The sequence below is a fragment of the Bufo bufo genome, chromosome 2, assembly GCF_905171765.1.
Source record: "Bufo bufo chromosome 2, aBufBuf1.1, whole genome shotgun sequence".
NCBI classification, from domain to species: Eukaryota; Metazoa; Chordata; class Amphibia; order Anura; family Bufonidae; genus Bufo; species Bufo bufo.
The window spans coordinates 251997359-252022914 of NC_053390.1; the positions used below are offsets into that span (position 1 = coordinate 251997359).

Genomic DNA, 25556 nt, shown 5'->3' on the forward strand with positions numbered 1-25556 from the left:
AACCCCTCAGGGTCTAACAAAGGGAGGAGGTATGTAGGAAGGTGCAAGAGTCCGTTGTTGACGGAAGGTATGTGTCACCGAGGTTCCTGGCCTCTGTGAAGTAAGAGCTGATATTTTCAGGTGTCAGCGGCAGCTAATGCTGACTGACACTTTGATATTGTAGTATGGCTGTATAGTTGATCCGGGACGGCTCTTACTGGGAGTAGTCAAAAGTGCTGGGTGGGTGACTACTCCCCACGATCCAGGCCGGGTCTTGACTGGCCGATATCAAATCCAGCCAGCAGTGTCAGGTGTGTGGATTACTCCTCTCTGACAGTGGAGCTCTGTCAGTCTCTGTGTTGGGACCTGGGAGTTTGGGCCTGGATTAAGGCCTGCTACCTTGTTGGTGTGAAGGCAGTTGGATTCTGTTTTGTCCAAGGATTTCTTTTTGGCTGCATGGTGTGAACAAACACCAGAATCAAAGGTGACTGTTTGTTTTTGTTGAAACTGACTTTTTGTTTTGTCTTTTACTTAATGTGTAAATAAACACTGAACTGTTTAATTTAGAGATGGGTCGGGGGATTCGTCGAATCCACGAATCCCTTAAATCTTGCTGGATTCGTGGGATTCGTGGACTCGAATCCCGACGTAATTTACCGGACACGAATCCGACGAATCCCGGTGGTGCCCAGACTGGTGGTGGTGGCGGCAGGGCACTCTAGAAGATGAGCTCTTCGCTGCTGCGACAGGGGAGGGAGAGGCGTTTTCTTTCCCTGTTCCTCTGATAGGCTACCGGCACAAGGTCCGCAGCCTATCAGAGGCCGGTGCAGGCGGCGCGATGACGTCATCGCGCCGCCTGAGCCATACAGCGCGGTACACAGGCCAGAAGAGGCCTGCATCGCAGCGGAGGTAAGTAAAAGTGTTTTTTTTTTTTTCTCTGTTACTGGCACATTGGCGAGGGGGAGAGGTGAGATTCACTATGATACTGCTGGCACATTTGGGGGGGGAGGCACTATGATACTGGCACATTATGGGGGGAGATGGCACTATGATACTACTGGCACATTGGTGGGGGAGGCACTATGACACTGGCACATTATGGGGGGAGATGGCACTGATACTACTGGCACATTGGGGGGGCACTATGACACTGGCACATTATGGGGGGAGATGGCACTGATACTACTGGCACATTGGGGGGGGCACTATGACACTGGCACATTATGGGGGGAGATGGCACTGATACTACTGGCACATTGGGGGGGAGGCACTATGATACTGGCACATTATGGGGGGAGATGGCACTATGATACTACTGGCACATTGGAGGGAGGCACTATGACACTGGGACATTATGGGGGGAGATGGCACTGATACTACTGGCACATTGGGGGAGGCACTATGACACTGGCACATTATGGGGGAGATGGCACTGATACTACTGGCACATTGGGGGGGAGCCACTATGATACTGGCACATTATGGGGGAGATGGCACTATGATACTACTGGCACATTGGGGGGGGGGCACTATGACACTGGCACATTATGGGGGGAGATGGCACTGATACTACTGGCACATTGGGGGGGAGGCACTTTGATACTGGCACATTATGAGGGGAGATGGCACTATGATACTGGCACATTATGGGGGAGATGGCACTATGATACTACTGGCACATTGGGGGGGAGGCACTATGACACTGGCACATTATGGAGGGAGATGGCACTGATACTACTGGCACATTGGGGGGGAGGCACTATGATACTGGCACATTATGAGGGGAGATGGCACTATGATACTGGCACATTATGGGGGGAGATGGCACTATGATACTGGCGCATTATGGGGGGAGGTGGCACTATAATACTGGCACATTATGGGGGAGATGGCACTATGATACTGGCACATTATGGGGGGAGGTGGCACTATAATACTGGCACATTATGGGGGGAAATGGCACTATGATACTGGCACATTGGGGGAGATGGCACTATGATACTGGCACATTGGGGGGAGATGGCACTATGATACTGGCACATTATGGGGGGAGATGGCACTATGATACTGGCACATTATGGGGGGAGATGGCACTATAATACTGGCACATTGGTGGGGAGATGGCACTATGATACTGGCACATTGGGGGGGGAGATGGCAACTAGACGTCATTGAGGAGTCCAAAAGTGAATGGGCCAGTCTGATAGTCTTAATACCGAAGCCCGACGGGACTTTACAGTTCTGTAACTATTTTCACAAACTAAACGAAATCTCTAAGTTCGATGCGTATCCCATGCCCCAGGTAGATGAGCTTATCGAGAGGTTATGACAAGCCCGATATTTTTCTGTTTTGGACCTCACCAAGGGCTACTGGCAGGTGCCCTTAACGGAGGTTGCCAAAGAGGAAACTGCCTTTGTCACCCCTGAGGGGCTATATCAGTACAAGTTGTTACCCTTCGGTTTGCATGACGCCCCGCCACCTTACAAAGGCTGATGGATATTGTACTTCGCCCACATCGTCGGTACACTTCAGCGTATCTGGACAATATCGTCATCCACAGTACCGTCTGGGAAAGTCACCTACCCAAAGTACAGGCTGTAGTGGACTCCCTTAGGAAGCCTGGGCTAATCGCTAACCCCAAAAAATGCGCAACAGGGTTAGAGGCGACTAAGTATCTGGAGTATGTTATTGGGCACGGAGTTATCAAACCTCAAGTAAACAAAATAGAGGCGATTCGGAATTGGCCCCGACCTGTCACCATTAGGCAAGTAAAGTCGTTCCTGGGAATGGTGGGCTATTATATGAGGTTTGTTCCCAATTTTGCCACTTTTGCTCCGTTGACAGGGCTCTTGAAGGGATGGAAGTCCATGATGGTCCGCTGGAATGACCAGGGGGAAGAGGCTTTTTCCGCTTTGAAGTCGTTTCTGTGCGGGTCACCGTTTTTGGTGACGCCCGACTTCAAGAGGGAGTTTGTGGTACAAACCGATGCCGCTGAAGTAGGCCTCGGAGCTGTACTCTCTCACGAAATCAATGGGGAGGAACATCCTATTGTTTTCCTGAGCCGCAAACTCACCCCAGTCGAGACTAGATACATGCGGAGCCCCACGGAGTTGAAACAGTTTATTATAACTACGTTTGATAAAATATGATAAAATACAATAAAATACATAAAATAAATTAAACAATGGTAGTAGTTTTGTAATATTCGAATCAACTTATTGCAGACAAAGTATCCTGGATGTTCTCAATAGTGGATGGGTCTGCAATGACATACAATAGATGCTTAACTGCAGATCCTAACAACAGGGTGTTGTCTTGCAAATAAAACGCACTCTAGGTCACTACAGTCCATATGTATACAAGTCACAAAATATTCAGAAGGACTGTTTGAATTCCAGGAGGTTGCATCAAACTCCGGTTATATTCATATGCAAGAAAAACGCACTGAGAGACTCTACATGCAGAAAAGCGCATACAGTGATTTCCTATGCAGGCACTATATTCCTATCTCTGTATATCTACAGTTTCTGCAATCCATGCATTCCAAGGTTAATTAACCAAATCACCAGCACAGGATTTATCAGGAGAGGCATTTAACAAAGAGTGGGAAGAATTTTTATCCACACAGTCACGTGTATTAGTCGAATTGATTATTAAACGTAGATCTGAGATTTTGGATAACCTGTCAGAACAGATTACAAAACTGAAAAATAAAATAGACCAGTTTCCAAAAGATCAGATCTTCGAAATTTGGCAAGAAAGACTGTGTAAAAGTTTAGATAAAACAGAGCAAGAAATAATTACCAAAAAAATGAAAAAGCACAAATATATATCAAAAGTAAAACCAAACGAAATAAGATCAACAAATGAAGTGCCGAAAACAAAAAGCAATGTACAGATGTTAGGAGAATATGAGGACCATAATAGATATAGCGTACCAACCCAAAATAGATTTGAAACCTTGGCGCAGAATTCTTTTTTAGACCAAACCCCGCCTCACCACCCACCCAGAATCAGACGCAGACGATCACAATCACCAGATCACGAAAAACAAACACCAATACCTTACAGACCACCATACAATCTGAGGCACAGAACTCCACCATTGGAACAGAAGAAATCGACATACCAGAGGACACATGCAGAGAAACAGGACTCACGCTCACACAATGTTCAAGACAATTATTTAACAGACAGTCAGAGACACTATCACAGGGAATATCCCATAAAATTAAGAAAACACGACGAGGTAAGAGGAAAACCAGAGCACAAGAGACACTATTAAATACAGACCAGAGTAATATTGTTAATCTGAGTCAAATAATTCTCACACCTGCACACATCACCTTATTAAATAAGGGATTAAAATTTGCCCCCACAAAAAAACTAAACAAATTTGATACCTACATAGGTATTCAAAAATTTATCCGGAAATTGTGTTTGAAAAAATATTTTTTGAAGAATCCAATTAGCACAGAAACGGAGAAGGTAGATCCCTTCACACACACTCACTTAAAGATCAAATCAAAAAAGTTTCCGAGAGCAGAGATCAGTCCAGAGATATCTGCCTTTCAAAAAAACATTGAAATAGGTCTGAACAAGATCAAACCAAAAAGATCTGATAGGAACAATCTAACCAACGCCGAGATTAAGGCCATAAGAGAATTGCAGGAAGAACAGAACATTGTAATTCGCCCGGCCGATAAGGGGGGCGCTATTGTTATTTGGGGTAAAGACAAATATAATGAAGAATGTCTGTCTCAGCTGTCTGACCAATCCACTTATAAAAAAATAAAGAAGGATCCAACAAGCGAATTCAAGTTGGTTTTGACCAATTATTGTGATAAAGGTTTCCAACAAAACATTCTGACTGCACAGGAATATAATTACATTACGGGAACATTAGGTAGACTTCCAATTTTCTACTGCCTGCCGAAGATCCATAAGGATATTGAAAACCCTCCGGGGCGCCCAATTATATCAGGGATAGGGTCCTTAACAGCGAATCTATCGCAATATATCGACATCCTGCTGCAGCCATTGGTAAAAACTACCAAGTCCTATATCAAGGACACAACCCAAATTATTGGGATATTGGAGGGACTGGATGTCCAACCGGAGTGGATTATTAACACACTGGACATACAGTCCCTCTACACGATAATAGACCATACACAGGGGGTTTTGGCCCTAAGGGAACAACTGAATTCCAATGGGACTATGCAGCAGGAACAGATAGATTTTATAATAGAGGGTGTGGATCATATCCTTCACCATAATTATTTTTTCTTCAACGATGAATATTATTTACAGTTGAGGGGCACCGCCATGGGTACCAGGTTCGCCCCCAGCTACGCTAATTTATTTTTGGCCCAGTGGGAACATGAGTTTATAGACCCCAAGCTTGGGGGCGACCTGGTCCTATGGCGGCGCTACATCGACGATGTCGTTTTCATTTGGAGAAATGGTGAGGATGGACTACAACAGTTTATGCAAGACTTAAATAAGAATATATACAACTTACGTTTTACGGCAGGCATGAACAAAGAAAAGGTAGTCTTCCTAGACATACAAATAACAAAAAAAGACAATAAATACCTGTGTAACACTTATCACAAACCAACATCCAAAAATGGGTTTATTCTTTTCTCTAGCTGCCATTTGCCAAGATGGCTCACAAATGTCCCCCTCGGGCAGTTCCGCCGCATTAGACGTAACTGTACTGAAAATGCAATTTTTGAGGAAGAAGCCATAACAATGAATTTGCAGTTTAGAGAAAGGAATTACCTGGCTAAAATACTTGAAGAAGCTTTGGGAAAGGTAAGACAGCTGAACAGAGAGTCCTTCTTTGAGACCAAATCCCCACAGAACTTTGATAAAAGTTCTGAGTTCAGAATAATCCTGCCTTACAATGCTCAATCGAAACAAATTTCACAACTGATTAAACAACATTGGCACCATGTGCTATATGATAAAATAATTGGCCCTATTTTACCAGCTCAACCACTCATTACCTATACTAAAGCTCCTAACTTGGGTATACAAATAGCCCCCTCAATAAACGACAAAAAGAAGAAAACAAACACATCAGGCTGGCTGAATGCTAAAGGTTTCTTTAGATGTGGAACATGCATAGGATGTAGGAAAACTAAATTTCCCCAAAAAATTACAGAAATTTCCTCAACCCAAAATGCCTTCTCGATGACAGTGAAACAACCTCTGACATGCAATTCCTCCAGTGTGGTCTACCTAATCCAGTGCCCTTGTCCTAAACAGTATATTGGCCGCACTAAAAGACAGCTGAAAGTGAGAGTATCGGAACATCTCAACAATATCACAAAAGGATGCGAAAATAATCCACTATCTAAACACTTTAAAGAGACACATAACAAAAGCTGTACAGGCCTGACATTTATGGCGCTGGAGAAGATAGACACACACTGGAGGGGGGGCAATCACATAGAGAAAATGTTGAGAGCGGAATCGAGATGTATATACGACTTTGGGAGCATGATGCCAAGGGGACTAAACTCAGAGCTTGAAATATTTGGCTTTTTATAAGACGGAGGGTCGCCCGCCCGTGAGTCCACAGAGAGTCGCATGTTTTGCTGTTTATCAGCACTGTGACTCTCTCTGGGCCACGGGCGTGCGCCCCCTAACTCTTCCCTGAACGTGTCGGATGTATCGCCATCCGACCCAATTTGAGGTCATTTTTAAGCTGCTAAAATTGCCCTACAATTTTAAATATCAATGTTATTTTAATGCAACATGGGGTATAGTACATTTCGAAGTAAAAACACAACAAATTTTCAAAAAACGCAACAAATGGTTCAAAAAATGCAACAAATGGTGAAAAAACGTAATCTTAAAAAAACGCACAATAACCGCAACAAAAAACCGCATGTATGAAAACCAACAAAATCGTATGACTTATGAACTTTGAACTATCTATGAATGTTATTCTGAGAAAATATGGTTTACAGCAGATTCAGGAGTAAAAAATGTAAACAAATATCAAAAAAACGCATCAATGAAAAAAAAAACGCATGCAAAAACCGCATGCAAAAAACCGCATGCAAAAAATATTTTGAAAATTAAGAAAATCATATCATTTATCAATCCTTGAATGATCATGGATGAATAAGATTGAAAAAGAAATATGGTAGAGGAAGACCTATATTGGGAGAATCCAGACTCCTTCTTTTCCAGAATACCATTTTCCCATGATCCTTTTCTTTTCCCATGATCCTTTTCCACACAAGACCGTGAGGGATATAAAAACCCACCATTCACTCATAGGGGTGATGCCACTGAGGAAGGGGAGAGTGTCCCCGAAACGCGTGTGGCGAGAGTTTCACCCCTGAAGGATCTGAACCCCGAAATAACAGTGCACTGTTAAAAACCAGAGGATATCGAGGATTCAAACAAGACGCTCTATATCAACCTGCCTGCAACCAGCTGAAAGTCATCACTGGGGAATACTAAGCCGCTGACACAGCAAAGACCGGGACGCCGGCCTAAAGTCGGAACCGACAATCACCCAGAAAAAAAACAGCTGAATAAAAAGGCCAGGTAAGCCCACAAGTGTGGGTTATCGTTACAAACTTACATTTATAACGAAACAATATAGCGTTCATATGTGAATATTGCAATCGGGACTTTGTGTGGAATAACTTCTTTGAGGATCCTCCTGAATAGAATTCTTGAGAAAAATACAAATATAAATGCATGCAGAAAATTCTTATGAAAAACTCCTATAACAACCTTGGAATGCATGGATTGCAGAAACTGTAGATATACAGAGATAGGAATATAGTGCCTGCATAGGAAATCACTGTATGCGCTTTTCTGCATGTAGAGTCTCTCAGTGCGTTTTTCTTGCATATGAATATAACCGGAGTTTGATGCAACCTCCTGGAATTCAAACAGTCCTTCTGAATATTTTGTGACTTGTATACATATGTACTGTAGTGACCTAGAGTGCGTTTTATTTGCAAGACAACACCCTGTTGTTAGGATCTGCAGTTAAGCATCTATTGTATGTCATTGCAGACCCATCCACTATTGAGAACATCCAGGATAATTTGTCTGCAATAAGTTGATTCGAATATTACAAAACTACTACCATTGTTTAATTTATTTTATGTATTTTATTGTATTTTATCATATTTTATCAAACGTAGTTATAATAAACTGTTTCAACTCCGTGGGGCTCCGCATGTTTTGAGTGTGCCAATCCTACATTGACAGTTATACAATTTGAAGGGTTAATTCATCAGATTGTGCACCTCTTATAGTTGTGAGACTAGTGAGCTATTTCCAATATATTTACTAAATTAGAGACTAGATACAGTATAGTGGAGAGAGAGTGCCTGGCCATAAAATGGGTACTCGAGTCTCTCCGCTATTATCTGTTGGGGAGAAAGTTCCGTCTGGTGACCGACCACTCCCCTCTCAAGAGAGGAATGCTCAGGTCACCAGATGGTTCTTGTCATTACAGAACTTCAAGTTCTCAGTGGAACACTGTCTGGCAAGTGATCAAACCCTCAGGGTCTAACAAAGGGAGGAGGTATATAGGAAGATGCAAGAGTCCGTTGTTGACGGAAGGTATGTGTCACCGAGGTTCCTGGCCTCGGTGAAGTAAGAGCTGGTATTTTCAGGTGTCAGCGGCAGCTAATGCTGACTGACACTTTGATATTGTAGTATGGCTGTATAGCTGATCCAGGACGGCTCTTACTGGGAGTAGTCAAAAGTGCTGGGTGTGTGACTACTCCTCACGATCCAGGCCGGGTCTTGACTGGCCGATATCAAATCCAGCCAGCAGTGTGAGGTGTGTGGATTACTCCTCTCTGACAGTGGAGCTCTGTCAGTCTCTGTGTTGGGACCTAGGAGTTTGGGCCTGGATTAAGGCCTGCTACCTTGTTGGTGTGAAGGCAGCTGGATTCTGTTTTGTCCAAGGATTTCTTTTTGGCTGCATGGTGTGAACAAACACCAGAAGAGGCCTGCATCGCAGCGGAGGTAAGTAAAAGTGTTTTTATGATACTGGCACATTATGGGGGGAGATGGCACTATGATACTACTGGCACATTGGAGGGGGAGGCACTATGACACTGGCACATTATGGGGGGAGATGGCACTGATACTACTGGCACATTGGGGGGGGAGCACTATGATACTGGCACATTATGAGGGGAGTTGGCACTATGATACTGGCACATTATGGGGGGAGATGGCACTATGATACTACTGGCACATTGGGGGGAGGCACTATGACACTGGCACATTATGGGGGGAGATGGCACTGATACTACTGGCACATTGGGGGGGAGGCACTATGATACTGGCACATTATGAGGGGAGATGGCACTATGATACTGGCGCATTATGGGGGGAGGTGGCACTATAATACTGGCACATTATGGGGGAGATGGCACTATGATACTGGCACATTATGGGGGGAGGTGGCACTATAATACTGGCATATTATGGGGGAGATGGCACTATGATACTGGCACATTATGGGGGGAGGTGGCACTATAATACTGGCACATTATGGGGGAGATAGAACTATGATACTGGCACATTGGGGGGAGATGGCACATGATACTGGCACATTATGGGGGGAGATGGCACTATGATACTGGCACATTATGGGGGGAGGTGGCACTATAATACTGGCACATTATGGGGGGAAATGGCACTATGATACTGGCACATTGGGGGAGATGGCACTATGATACTGGCACATTGGGGGGGAGATGGCACTATGATACTGGCACATTATGGGGGGATATGGCACAATGATACTGGCACATTATGGGTGGAGATGGCACTATAATACTGGCACATTGGTGGGGAGATGGCACTATGATACTGGCACATTGGGGGGGGAGATGGCACTATGATACTGGCACATTATGGGGAGAGATGGCACTATGATACTAGCACATTATGGGGGAGATGGCACTATAATACTGGCACATTGGTGGGGAGATGGCACTATGATACTGGCACATTGGGGGGGAGATGGCACTATGATACTGGCACATTATAGGGGGGAGATGGCACTATAATACTGGCACATTGGGGGGGGAGATGGCACTATGATACTGGCACATTATGGGGGGGAGATGGCACTATAATACTGGCACATTGGGGGGGGGGTGGCACTATGATACTGGCACATTGGGGGGGGGGGTGGCACTATGATACTGGCACATTGGGGGGGAGATGGCACTATGATACCGGCACATTGGGGGGAGGAGAGAGGCACTCCGCGCTTGATACTGGCACATGGGGGGAGGAGAGAGGCATTTGATACTGGCACATGATTAGGGGGGCATCTATGGGGACACTTACTGGCACATTATTGGGTGGCACTGTGGGTCCACTTCTTATTGGCACATTATTGGGGGGCACTATGGGGGCATCTACTGAGGCCACAAAGAAGGGGTATTTTATATGGGGGGCTCTGTGTGGTACTAGTATTATCAGGGGTATTATCTGTTTCTGCAGTATAGTATTGGGGAGCACAGCGGAACAGTATTGGGGGTGTTAGGATGATTTGTCCAGAAGATGGGAGGATGATGGAAAAGTAGTAAACTAAGATTTTTTTTTGTCAAACTGCAGAGACGAAAAATGGCTGAAAAATGGTGGTCTGGTCTGAAGGTCTGAAAGTAGAAGATGAGGAAAGAGAACATCTACATCAAAGGAGACGTCACTGGATGTAAGAGGTATGTGGCGCTGTATTACCCTGTATGTTCTGTAGTGATAGGAGCAGGGGCGTAACGATCGCGGTCATATAGGGTGCAACCATGACTGGGAGGTGGAAGTTCAGACAAACTGACGCGGTCTGACTTTGTTTCTTACACCGTTCACACAATTATGTACAGGATTCGTAGGATTCGAGATTCGAAAGATTCGATATATTCGAGAACCTTTTCGGATTCGGATTTGAAAAAAATTGGATTCGTCCCACCTCTAGTTTAATTCAAAGAATTTGTTGTTGCCTCTATACTGCGTCCGCTAATCCTATCTACCAGAGCGAATCCCCACATTCCTCACAGTAGTTATGCCAAATTATGTGCCCCTTACAGTAATTGCGACAGATTATGTGACCCCAGAGGCGGCTCTTCCATTAGGCCACTCTGGCCGCCGCCTAAGGCCTCGCGCTGGTGGGGCCCTTGCTCTGGCGCCCACCCGCACCCAACACCGCTGCAACCGCAAGTACAATTTTATTGGCTTCTGCGGGTGGCCTGCTAAGCGAACTAATAAGAGCCACAGCGGCCCGGCCGCTCTGAGCCCCTTTCTGCCTCTTTAAGAGAGCAGTGGCGGCTGGGGCTCGGAGCGTTCCACCGCACAGGCACGTCTTCTGACTGAACGCAATGCCCGCCCCGCCCTCAGAGCGCTGCGCAGCCACATGGGAGAAGGAGCCAGGGCCCTGCCTCACCTCAGTGTCCGTGTCTGGTGCCCGAAGAAGCCCAATGTCAGGTTGGTGTGTGTCCTGCTGGCTGCTGTGCCCATCCCCTCCCCCCCCCCCCTGTGAACCTTACCTTAGGGCCTGATGATAATAACTTACTGTTACTGGTGCCAGTCTCTGTGCCATCATGGAGAGGGTGTCGGGGGAGAAATGTACCGGGGAGGGGGGCGGGAGGGTAAGATGTGCTGCTGACAGGCCCATGGAGGGGGAGAAATGTGCCATTGGGGGGGGTAAGATGTGCTGCTGCCACACGAAGTGACACGAAGGGGGTGATGCAAAAAGGAGGGGGTGATGTGACATGGAGGGGGAGAAATGTGACATTAAGGCCGGGGGGCATCATTGGGGGCACTTTTTACTGGCACATTATTAGGTGGCACTATAGGGGCATCTACTGAGGCCACATAGAAGGGGTATGTTATATGGGGGGCTCAGTACAGTGGCATTTTATACTGGGAAACATTATGGTGGGTACTATGGGGAAGGGGGGAGAGGAGTACTATGGGGTCATCTCTGGGGGGGGCACTAAGAAGGGGTATTTTACACTGGTACATTATGGGGGCACTAGGAGGAAGGGGGGTGGGGTGAGGAGCACTATGGGGCATTTACCCGGGGCACTATATAGGGGTATTTTATACTGGCACATTATGGGGGCACTATGGGGACATTAGCTCAACTGGGGGCATTACAAGGGGATATTTTTTGCACTGTCACATTATAAGGATAATTATTACTACTGGGGGGTGGCATTATGGTGGGCTTTATTACTCCCCCATGGTATGACCCCCTAGTAGCAGCACCAACCTCTCCCTGCTCTGCTATTCCTCTGCCCCTTCTCCAAATCCTTATTATGAAATCTTTCTCATTAGGATAAAACACAACATCAGCTCCTCCGAGCCCCCCGGCCAAAGTGTTGAAGTGGTGTCCAAGATCCCCAAAGGCCAAGCCAAGTAATTGTAAGTTTTCATGTGAAATATGTTTGTTATACACATATAGCCTACACTGTGCCACACAATATACAGTATACCGCTACACTGTGTAGTCTGTTCTATAAGCACCACATTATTTTCTGTCTGCCACCACAAAGCAATCTGGAAGTGTCTCTCCATGTGGCATCATGTATGTGGGCAGACAGTGTTGTATCATGTATGTGGGCAGTCATTTTTTGAAATTATGACAAGTGGCCTTTTTTTTTTTTTACTTAAGCCCCTGCCCTTCAAAATGTTTGTGCACGTCTCTGCCCTGTACTATGTGCTGCAAGCATGCAGCTGCTTAACCCTGACTGTGACATCACTGTTTATACCCTGTACTGTGATGTCACTCACTGTGCATGTTAGTCACAGTACTAGGTTAATATGCACAGCGATGTCACATACAGTACAGCCAGGGTTAATCTTTATTATCGCTTGCATATCTTGTGTTCATGGGTGCCTCATTTTCGAGTTTCACCTAAGGACTTACAAAGTCTAGAGCCATCTCTGTGTGCCCCCTCACAGTAGTTATGCCAGATTATGTGCCCCCTCACAGTAGTTATGCCAGATTATGTGCCCTCTTACACAGACCCATTAAAATGAATAAGTAGGAGAAACTGAGGGGGTCATAGAAACATAGAAACATAGAATGTGTCGGCAGATAAGAACCATTTGGCCCATCTAGTCTGCCCAATATATCTGAATCCTATGAATAGTCCCTGGCCCTATCTTATATGAAGGATAGCCTTATGCCTATCCCATGCATGCTTAAACTCCTTCACTGTATTTGCAGCTACCACTTCTGCAGGAAGGCTATTCCATGCATCCACTACTCTCTCAGTAAAGTAATACTTCCTTATATTACTTTTAAACCTTTGCCCCTCTAATTTAAAACTGTGTCCTCTTGTGGTAGCTTTTCTTCTTTTAAATATGCTCTCCTCCTTTACCGAGTTGATTCCCTTTATGTATTTAAAAGTTTCTATCATATCCCCTCTGTCTCGTCTTTCTTCCAAGCTATACATATTAAGGTCCTTTAACCTTTCCTGGTAAGTTTTATCCTGCAATCCATGTACTAGTTTAGTAGCTCTTCTCTGAACTCTCTCCAGAGTATCTATATCCTTCTGGAGATATGGCCTCCAGTACTGTGCACAATACTCCAAGTGAGGTCTCACCAGTGTCCTGTACAGCGGCATAAGCACTTCACTCTTTCTACTGCTTATACCTCTCCCTATACATCCAAGCATTCTGCTGGCATTTCGTGCTGCTCTATTACATTGTCTTCCCACCTTTATTATCCTGAAATACACTAGGCATATTTTAGGCCAGATTGCTGCAAAATGGTTAGTTGTGCCACAATCTGCAACTTCTCCCCGCTTACGCCAGGTCTGAAAAAAGTGGCCGTGATGTGGGTGGGGAAGGGCAGGGGCCAGCAGGTCTGCCTCATTCATCATTATCTAGGCCTGTTTCAGGTGTAGAGAATGGTCTAAATGTAAGACAGTTAGGCCAGCTGTCTTACATTTAGAGTGGCACTGGATGCGCCGAAGTTATGTAGAGGCCGGTGCCTCTACATAACTGCGGCGGATCCACCGCCAGGTATAGGGGTTATTAGGACTGGCGTCTAAAACGCAGGTCTTAATAAATGACCCCCTGAGTGTCTGGGCAACACTTTTAACCCATTTACACGACACGGACCATATGTATTTTGTGATCTGCAAAATAATGGGTGACTTCCATGTGCCACCTGCATTTTTTTTCAGAGCTATTAACTGGCCTGCATGTTGCAGACCACTATAGGCAGGCCTGCTTTTTCCATGAGACGAGATGAGAATCTCGCCTCAGGTGGCATCTTGTGCTGGCTTTGAAGGGGCGGCATTGGCGCAGCCTGTGGCCGATGCCCCCTTTCCAGTGGTGCTGTAATAGTAGTGAGCGCTTCCATTATGGAAGCGCTCACTAGTCTGCAGGAGGCAGGGAGAGAAGCGCTGTGAGCGTTGTACTTACCCCTCCTCCTGTTCGCTCTTCTCAGGTCCTGCGCCGTTGTGTCCTGGCTGCCTGCAGCGTCAGGACGTACAGAGTGCACTGTGACCTGACGCTGCAGGAATTCAGTTGACTGCAGCGTTGGCCCTGAGAAGAGAACAGGAGACTGGCGGACCTGGAGAGGAACGACGGAGCAGGAGAGGTAAGTTAATTTATCTTTAAGTCTGATCTGAGGTCTTATTGGGGATCTTAGGCCTGATATGGGGGGACCTGGAGGTCTGATTGGGGGTCTGAAGGTCTAATATAGGGGTCTGGAAGTCTGATTGGGGATCTGAGGTCTGATATGGGGGGTCTCAAGGTATTATATGGGGGGTCTGGAGGTCTAATATGGGGGGTCTGAAAGTCTGATATGGGGGTGTGGAGGTATGATATGGGGGGTCTGGTGGTCTTATTGGGGGTCTAGAGGTCTGATTGGGGGTCTGGAGGTCTGATATGGTGGGTCTGAAGTCCAATGGGGGTCTGAAATTGGGGTCTGTAAGTCTAATGAGGGTCTGATATGGGGGCATGGAGGTCTAATGGGGGTCTGATATGGGGGATCTGAGGTATAATGGGGGTCTGAGGTCTGATATGGGGATCTGTAAGTCTAAGGGGGGCCTGGAGGTCTAATGGGGTTCTGGAGGTCTAATGGGGGTATGGAGATCTAATGGGGGTTCTGATATGGGGATCTGTAAGTCTAAGGGGGGCTCTGGAGGTCAAATAGGGGTCTGGAGGTCTGGTCTGAGGTCTGCTATGGGGGTCTGGAAGTCGAATGGGGATCTGATATACAGGTATGGGGGTCTGGTGTGAGGTCTGTAATGGGGGTCTGGAGGTCTAATAGGGGTCTGGAGGTCTGGTCTGAGGTCTGATATGGGGGTCGGGAGGTCTAATGGGGTTTGATATGGGGATCTGGAGGTCTGGTCTGAGGTCTGATACATGGTGGTTTGGTCTGAGATGGGGATTTCTGACATGGAGGTCTAATGGGGGGGTCAGATCTGAGGTCTGATATAGGGTCTGACATAGACGTCTAAAGAAGATCTGGTCTGAGATGGGGGGGTCTCATCTGAGGTATCTGAAAGGTATTTTTTGTACTGGCGTACTGTGTGGTACCAGCATTTTCAGGGGAACTGTTTCTGCAGTAAAGTATTGGGGAGCACAGTGGCACAATATTAGAGGTGGCAGGATGGGGTGTTCAGAAAGTGAGGAGGAGGATGGAAAAGTAGGAAACTAAAATGTCTGTTTGTCAAACTCGGCAGAGAGAAGAGATGGCTGAAAGAAATCATGGTGGTCTGGTCGGAATGGAGAAGATGAGGAAAAAGAATATCTACATCAGAGAGGACGTCACTGGATGTAAGAGGTACATATGTGGTGCTGTATTACCCTGTATTTTCTGTAGGGCTGTATATTATGTTTTCCAAGTATGTCTTTAAAGGGGTTGTCTGCTTTTTTTTCGTACGAGTGCTGCCTTCTCTGCTCTGTTTATCATCTCATCGCAGCAAATGCTGCGGTGAGCAGGTGAACAGAGTAGAGCAAACAGCTCTCATAGCGCTGCCTTCTCTTCAAACAGCTGATCGACGGGGGTGCCGGGCGTCGGACCCCTGCTGATCTGGAGGGAATGGGTTAAGTTGAGAATTTGGCGTGTGGGTGACGTTTCAATTTTTACCTCAGGCAGCAGAAAAGCTAGAATCGGCTCTGACTATACAACATCTCATTTTCTATCCATTTTCTATCTCTATGTCCGTTGTGCACAAGACAGAAAGTCAATGGGTCAGCAAAAATATGCGGATTGTACATGGATCACATTCATATCTTGCTGATCCACAGACCGCAAAATACATTAGATCTTGTGAATGTGGCCTCACAGTGTTTGGGTAGGGGACAGTCACAGGAGAGCCAAAGGGGAACAGGAGTGATGGGTGGGGTAAAAAATAACATACCAAGTCAATTTCAGTGTCTGCCTGGGACAGTGGGCACACAGGCAGCCTCCAGTCCTCATTCACTTCCTCCTAAGTTGCTTGCCGCAGGCCTCACACATTAAGCACCAACTCTGAGGTGCTGAATAGCTAGGAGAGGACCAGATGTGGCAGAGCTACCGCCACCACTAGATGGGGCAGAGCTACCATCAATAATAGACAGGGTCGGGACTACCAGAATCGCTACACGGGAGGCAGAACTAGGGACACAGTGAAGTGGCTCAGAACAGGCCTGACTGAGCTCAATTCAAACTCTTCGTCACACTGCCCCAGTGCCCACAGCAGGACTTGGCTGTAAGGAGGCGGGGCGATCGCAGATGCAGACTAAAGTCAGATAGTGAGACGCAGGCTGCCAGGGGGACCCCTTCTACATGCTGGTTGGAGTAATGAATGGTGAAGCGGGGAGCCGGTGGTGTAGCTAGCCAGCTTAGACCTGTCCTAGGTTGCTAACATAGCTTATATGTTTATACAGCTAGACCTGCCAATAACCTTAATACAGTTCCTATGTTTGTGTGTTAAAGACAAAAGCAGAGTTATTTACAGTGACTTAATGTTTGGATGCCATATAACTGTTTTATATATTGCGTTCACAGAAGCAGAAAAGATAATATGCCTTTAAGATTCATTATATGGATGTGAGGTAAGCTCAATGACACAGCAGAAACAACAGAAAGCATAGAGTTAAACTGTTGTTGCTGGGCAGGAGTCTAGACCAATCACAGCCAGCCTCACACACAGCAGGAGTCTTGGCCAATCACAGCCAGCCTCACACACAGCCTGTGTGGGAAATTCCCTAGCAGGAGCTGCTAGAAATTAATTATTCACTGGAGAGAGAAGCTGAACAGACGTTCACTCCACTAAGAGCTGTGTTTTATGGAAGCAGAGAGGCCAAAATAGGTATTTAAAACAGTTATATAATGTTCATACTGTTAATATAGTGATTAGAACTGTATACTGAACCAGTTATATATATGTTTACTTACAGTTCCTCCAATTGCAAACTACAAATTCAATTGCAAACTACAAAGTTTACAATCCAAATTCAAATTCCATATCGCAATCCAAATTGCATATAACCATACCAGATCATACCAATCTGCAAATAGTTACTGCTAACTGCATATTTCAAATTGCGATCAAATTCAGCAAGTGAACTATTAGTTAGACCTCAGATATACCTCTCAGAGAGATCATAAAGTGCTTAAATAACAAAGTGAGAGCACAGATACTCAAGAGATAAATATACCCACCATTTTATGTTGAATGACAAGATTGAACAGTTGAACCACCATCTTATGCATACCGCCATTTTGTTATATCTTTTCAACACGTGTTATGTGCATGGACTATCTGCTGCGGAGACGGCAGTGTTATATATGAAGAAAAGTTGAAGTTAATAAAGAAGTTATTTCAAGCATTTGGTGTGCTCTTTAAACCTACTGTTTCCATAGAACGGCGCTAGAGGTATTACAGAGTAATAGACAGTCTGGTTAGACTAAAAGTCAGAGATACCAAAAATCTTCTAATGCCACAGCGCAAAAGGCACTTCAAAGTGCTGTGCCTGCCAAAGGCGTCTCTCTGCTTCACCATTACAATCAGCTGCTTGTGCATCCTGTGGATGGAGTGATAGCTGAGCTAGAGGGCCCTCTCCCACCCTGGGCCCCTGCGCCGATAAAGCAGCTGCACAGTCAGTACAGTATGGTCGCTCCTGTGTAACGTGTATATTTGTAAAGCTACAAAGTAGAAGTAATAAAAAGCATTGATGTAAATGCTTGCCAGTTAAGGCTACATGCACACGACCATACAGTATGTATTCTGCAGTCTGTGTGCCTTGTGCATGCTGAAACTTCTTTGTAGAAATGCCTATTTTTGTTTGCAAAATAGACAAGAATAGGACATGGTCTAAAATTTGCGGAGCAGCCACACATGTGCTGTCTGCTTTTTTAGTGGCCCATAGAAATGAATGAGTCAGTGTGCAACCTGCAAAAAATGTGGAGCGGACATGGCCTGAAAATATGGTCATGTGTATAAGGCCTAACGGTATTTTTGCATATACCGTGGATTGGGCAGGCTGTTCCAGCAGAGAGCAGCCTGCCGGATTTCACTGGATCTGACATTGATGGATTCACCACCGGATCTCCATTGACTACAGTACATGCAATAGTTTTTGTCCAGCTGACAGCCTGCATTTGTGCTGGGTCAGGCATGCTGCAGATGTGAACATACGCTAAGTCCATGACAGGGAAAAGATTAAAGTGAATGTCCTTTGGCAACCATTTCCTTTCATGCTCCAATGAATACATGAAAAAAAAAATGGGTACATTTTTAAAGTGTTAATCAAAAATCTACCAACATTTACTAACAGATATATGCCTCTACATAACTTAGGTGTCTAAAACGCCGGTCTTAAGAAATGACCCCAATTGCATCTACAACTCACTATGATTTATGCTGTACACATACTCTTTATATTGTTGAACTACATTTTATATGTTTATTTAAAAATTTCAGTTTGGCAGTTGTGAAAAATAAATGTTATTGCCAGCCAAAAAAAAGGTCGAATTAAGTCGATTAACCTCCAAGCCCTGCTTTAAGCTAAGATTTGGCCGCAGCTGTTTTTGAAAAAAAAAATGCTGGAAAAAATATTTAAAATAATATAGCTTAAAAAAGTTTTATGTTAAACCACCTTTGTAGTGAGATACTGTATATTGTTAACACTCTATGTGCCATAGTTGCAGAAAGCATAGAAAGTAGGGTGTACATTAGATATAAGAGAAATGTAAAAAAATTGTTGAAATTTGAAAAAGCGCAATAACGTGGTGATATCTTAACACTCGTCACATGTCCTTTGAAGAGTTTTCTTCAATCAAGACAGGAGCGGTCGGTTTCTCTGCGATCAAGTGTATGAGGTGCGTATAATTTTTCTTATTTTCAGACACTATTTTAGGAAAAATCGATTCGTTACTATGAAGCGCAAGGAAATGTGGCTTCATGGCAAATCAAATTCCACTTTGGATATTTTGATTCGCTCAACACTAGTGCACATCCAAAACATTATATTTATAGATGAACATAGTTTTCAAAAATTCGATTCAGATGCTTTGCCAAATTTTTCCCAAAAAACTTGCTTCATTCCGAATTAATTTGTCACGAAGAGCATTAAATCAGCTATTTCCTGGCCTGCAGGGAGAGTGTATCTTGGTGTACATCACTGTGCATTGCAGCAACATGCATAGCTAGTTCTTTCTGTTAGTGAAACACTTACTGTGCTTCAGTATGACAGGCAGGTCACATACAGTATACATTATTAACTGACCAAATAACTGAAGTGTAAACTTAGTCTTACAGTTCTGTGTTTGCATCAGGTATAATGCACTTAACCATGCAGTGGCCCAAGTTTCTACTATAGAGTGAAAGAGAGGTCTCATTTTTCACTGTCTGTTGTTTCCACATAGATTGCTAGTTTACCTGTTAGCCACTTATTCTACTAAATTGTGTTAGAGCGGTCTCATTTCATTTTTGTAGGGTGTCCACATTGATTGATAGATAAGGTATTGTGTTACCCAGTCATTCTACTATCGAGTGAAAGAGAGGTCTCATTTTACACCATCTGCTGTTTCCATACAGAGTGCTAGAGAACCAGTTCTGTTACCTACTGATACAAATAGTGGCTCCATGACAGAGTGGGGAGGATGTCAGCAGTAAGTTTGTGTTGATGTCAATGTTTATTTTTCCCTTCTTTTGATCCATCAGAAGAACAACCCCCAAAAACACGGATTCTGTCTTTTGAGTATTTGCCTTCATGTGGTCAGCATTTGCATCAGTATTTGATCATTATTGGTAAGGCCAAAACAGGAGTGGGTCCAAAACAGCGATGACACATGAAGGAAATATTGTATTTTGGACCCACAGCTGCTTTTGGCTTCCAAATCACGATAAAATCCTAAGGCAAAGTACTGGTTACAACCAGAATAAATACATGCACCAAAAAGGGCTCATGGTCCAGCACTCCTTGATGCAGCACTGATAGAATGTTCTTCCTGTTAAAGGTGACCATGGTTCCGATCTTCAGTTGGTGAGGAGACAGCCAGCATTCGATTTCTTGGTTGATGATGCAGAGCAGTTCCTCCCTAGTGTGACTCTATTAGCCCAGGCTGGCCAGGTGCAGAACAGCGTGACACTGCTGTGCTCTGCATAGGTATAGGCACTCCGAACTGTGCCTACAGTGGAGGCTGAGAACAAGGTGGAAAATGAGGAGGACATTGGCATCGCAATCACAGCATGAGAACGCGGAGGCGGCATTGTCATCACCTGGCCAAGTTGCTGGTGTACCTGAGTATGAACCACATTTACCCAGTGGGCCATAAAGGACATATATTGTCCTTGACCATAGTTATAGCTCCACATGCCTGCGCTTGAACTGTACCAGGCACCGACAAGCTCAAGAACTGGTCCACCTTCTTCTCAACATACACGTGCAGGGCTGGTACATCTTTTTTTAGAGAAGTAATGATGGCTTGAGACACTCCACCTTGACTTGGCACAAGCCATCAGTTCTCTGAAATGGGCAGAGTCAACCATGTGGAAAGGGAGGGATTGAAGTACCAGCAACTTGGCAGGAGGATGTTCAGCTTCTGCACCCTTGGATCAGTGCAGGCATACTGTTGTCTTTTTGCAATTGCCTCATTGATTGATTGCAATGCTGGCGAAATGCGTGACTAGCAGGAGGAGGAGCATCAAGACCAGTAGATGATGGGAAGGAAACACAACTCCCTCCTGCTGAGGTGGTGGATGTTCTGTCCCCACATGAAGGCGAATGAAGGTGTAACTGATAATGACTTTGTGACTGTCCTACCTTCGTATCCAAGCAGTGGAGCAGACCGGACCGGCAGATGCTCAGGTTAGATGGATCCAGACGTAGACATGAGGATGCAATCAAACGTGGGTTTATTTGATCCAAAGCAGTGACATACGGTGATGCAATACAGGAATGCAGACATGTGGATGTCTTTCCTGAGGCTAACTGCTGGTCAAAAACTGATGCCTTCACAAGCTGAGGTGTGTGTCTCCAGTCACAAAGAAATGCAGCACTGAAAATGGCTGCACAAAAAAGTGACAAGGACCAAAGCTGCTAAAACCACGCCCAGAGAGAAAACTTTATTTAACAAAGGACAAGGCGTGCAGCATACGAATTCCGGCCAGTAGATGGCAGCAGAGAACAATAGATAGAAACAACATAGTAAAGAAGAGATAATAATGCAGTGCAGGAATTCAATTTGAAAAGAACAGCACAGTGGAGCCTTGACTACCAGAGAAGGGGTGCAGGCCACTGGGAGAAGCAGCGGTTGTACCATTACATTAGCGTCACGGTTTTCCCAGACCATTTTATGGTGACGCTCCATGTGTTGACACAAGGCTGTGGTGCCAACATTGGCACCCTGGCCGCGCTTCACCTTGTGCCCACAGATCCTACATATGGCCACATTGACGTCCTCTGGCGACTTGATGAATAATTTCTACACCAGCGAGTATGGCATTGTAGTGTCCTACTAGGTAGGGGTGGGCACTACACAAGGGTCAATTGGGTCACGTGTTACTCCTACTCCTAAGGGACAGTGATATTATATTTAACCATGTACTTTAATGTATTTTCTATGTGTTTTTACATGTATTGTTCCCCTGTGATATGCATAGCAGGCCTATTAGGGTGTAGTTAGGCATCCTAGACACTAGAGGGAGATAGGGAGCCCCTAGTATAAATGTTCAGGCCCAGACAGGGAGGAGTTGGTCTGTAGTCAGGAGTCTGTGGACACAGAAGTGAGAAGGCATCTTAGCCAGAGATATGCTGAGGGCCTCCTCCTGACATGCAGCTGGATAGTCCAGGCTGCTAGTTGCTACCAGGAGGATAGTGAAGGACTCTAGCCTGCCTGTTGATAAAGTGAGCCTCAGTTAGCTCAGAAGATTACCTCAGTAGTAGGAATGAACCTCCTGGGAGCAACCTGCAGCTTCCCTCACAACAGGAACCATACAACCAGCTCAGATAAGTAAGCTGATGGGCAGAGGTACTATAAGATAAAAGCAAGGGTCAATACGGGAGGAAGATTTATTACCAAGGATTAAAGCCAGCATTTAGGCATCCGAGCCTTGGGATCCAGCCAGCTAGAATAGCTGAAGGGGATAGTGCAGCATAGTTCTGCTAAGCATTAACTTTATACCCTCCAAGTATCTTGCAAGATTGTTACCTGCCATATTAAAAGGTAAGCCTGCTTGTGAATGATATGATTCAAGGGACTGCATAACCAACTGTCTGTATAAAGTTTGGACTGTTTTCAAAGTAAAGCAACGTTTGGTTCACTATACCACCTGTGTACCTCCATTACTACTCCTATAAATCGGTGTGCCACCGTTACAGGCACTGGCGTCACGATCCTTAAAGGGACCTTGCCTCAGGCACTCAAAATACCTGCAACATCCAGGGCACCTCATCCACCATCAGGTCTGGTCCCTACATCCAGAGTGTGCCCCAGAAGAACTTGTGTCTACCTCTCCTTCACTGCCGCATGCCTGCCCAGGGTTCTCCTCCAAAAAGTGAGTAACACTCGATTGCCCATAACCGTGACCTCACTATCGCAATACCCTGCAGGTCTGGCGTGCTGCAGCATTTTCCCCCCACCACTTCATGCTGACTGCCTGCCGCCGCCTCTATGAACTGGTTGTTTCCAGACAGGTAGGCTCCTGAGTAGCAGGCGGTCTACCCTAGGCATGTTTGGCTCCAGATCTCACAAGGCTGCCACCATGCTGACTCACAGCCACGTTTAGTTGTGCCACCATCTGTGACTTTGCCCTGCTCACGCCAGGTCTAATATTGTGGGTGTGGCGTAAGCGGGCCATGAGGCCCGTCTCATTTATCATTTTCTACTCTTGTTTTAGGTTGCTAAAAAGCTGTCTTACATTTAGAACTGGTGCTGAATATTCAAATATTATAGTAAATGCTCTGCTGCCTCTAGTGTGTCATATAGGACGTGCTTGAGGTATTTGTACCTGTTCTTTATCAGCGTGCAGTACTGTGTGTATATTACTACCAGCATAGAGAAGACAGTAATAATCTCCTTCATCCTCTGACTGAACTTTGCTGATGGACAGAATGGCTGATCCCCCAGATATGGATCCACTGAATCGATCTGATATTCCTGAGGGTCTGCTATTCTGGTTGGTGCTACTGCCGCTGTAAACTAGTAGTTTAGGGGGACTTCCAGGTGTCTGGTAGTACCAAGATGGGTAGTTACCCCCATCTACAGAACCCCCACTTCGACTACAGGTGATACGGGCATTCTCCCCAGGAGACACTGACATTGACGCATCCTGAGTCACAGTAAACTGAGCCGATGTATCTGAAAAGAGAAAGAAATGAATGTTACACCAGAGAAGAGACTGTTCTTCTGTAATCTGTCTGTGCTGAGAGGTGGATCTTACAGGCACTATAGAAAATTACAGAGAGGAGGAGGACGGAGCAGGACATGGTGCAGGAGGTATTCTCTGTGCAGACAGTTACACCGTGACTGCCTTCTTCTTTTATGGGTCCAGAAAGAAAGAAGACAGGAACCAAGTATGCAAATAATATCATATACACTGATAGGAATGGCTTCATCTGGACAAATTATTATAATATATCTATTAGTACATGTGTCACATGTATATTTGTAAAGCTACAAAGTAGAAGTAATAAAAAGCATTGATATTAATGCTTGCCAGTTAAGGCTACATGCTCACGACCATACAGTATGTATTTTGCAGTCGGTGTGCCTTGTGCATGCTGCAACTTCTTTGTAGAAATGCCTATTCTTGTCTGCAAAATAGACAAGAACAGGACATGTTCTAAAATTTGCGGAGCAACCACACTTGTGCTGTCCTAATTTTTTGCGGCCCACAGAAATAAATGAGTCGGTGTGCAACCTGCAAAAAATGTGGAGCAGACATGGCCTGAAAATACGGTAATGTGCATGAGGCCTAAGTGTATGTTCTGTGACACAGTGAAAGGTCTGGTGTGGAGAAGAAGGTGTTTTCCTCTCAGCATGTGCTGCTGGACTGATTGACACCCAGGTGAGGTCAAGCACCGGACCGGATCTCATATGCCGGCCCGTGCTTTACTGACAGCTGACTGTCTTAAAAGGCCAGCTGGATGGCAGTAGGGGGTGTGAGGACTGTGGCTGGATGTTGGTTTGCGGCCCTTCTGGGAGGACAGGTTGCCGAACACCTGGACTGGTCCCTCTTCAGCGGTACCCGCAGCACAGTGTGAATTGAGCACCACGACTTAAAACCTAAGGTGACTTTTGTCTTGGTTAACCTGCTTGTGTGAATAAACACTGAACTTGTGTTTAAGAACTGTTTGTTGCCTCTGTACTGCGTCCGCTTACCAGAGCGAATCCCCACAGTTCACATATACAGCAGTGGATCAGGCAGGCTGTTCCAGCAGAGAGCAGCCTGCAGGATTTCACTAGATCTGGCATTGATGGATTCTACAGTTCAATGGAGATCCGTCGGTGACTACAATGCATGCAATGGTTTTTGTCCAGCTGACAGCCTGCATTTGTGCTGGGTCAGGCATGCTGCAGATGCAAACATACGCTAAGTCCATGACAGGGAAAAGATTAAAGTGAATGTCCTTTGGCAACCATTTCCTTTCATGTTCCAATGAATATGTGAAAAAATAGGGTACCTTTTTAAAGTGTTAATCAAAAATCTACAAACATTTGGGGTTATTTATTAAAACCTGCGTTTTAGACACCAGTCTTAATAACCCTGTGCTGGCGCTTGATGTGCCTAATTAATGTAGAGGATCCGGCCTCTACATCACTTAGGCACATCCACCACTGGCGTACAACAGCCTTAAATTTACATCAGCTACCGGGCGTATGTAACACCCTCGAGTGGTGTTACCACTCCTGCACCTTGCTACTGTCTTTATTGGTCTAACCTCATGTCATCTTATGCATTTAATCCGGGTCCTCCACACTGTGCATTTCTAATGTTATGTAACTGTTCATGTGTAATGTGCCTGGTTCACTAGCAGGTGGCAGCAAACACGGCAGAGCTATATTTAGATAGAATGGAACCTTCCATTCCATTCTAACCCCCTCCCCCCCTCC

General features: G+C 45.3%; 1 long non-coding RNA gene across 1 annotated transcript; it reads right to left on the bottom strand.

Annotated features, from left to right (window-relative positions):
- Positions 1 to 6832: 6832 nt before the first annotated feature.
- LOC120988725 lies at positions 6833 to 24005 on the bottom strand. The gene is made up of 3 exons (XR_005776171.1): positions 23884 to 24005; positions 23490 to 23801; positions 6833 to 6844 (listed from the first exon to the last, which is right to left on the bottom strand). It is a non-coding gene; the product is annotated as an uncharacterized LOC120988725 (long non-coding RNA).
- Positions 24006 to 25556: the final 1551 nt, after the last annotated feature.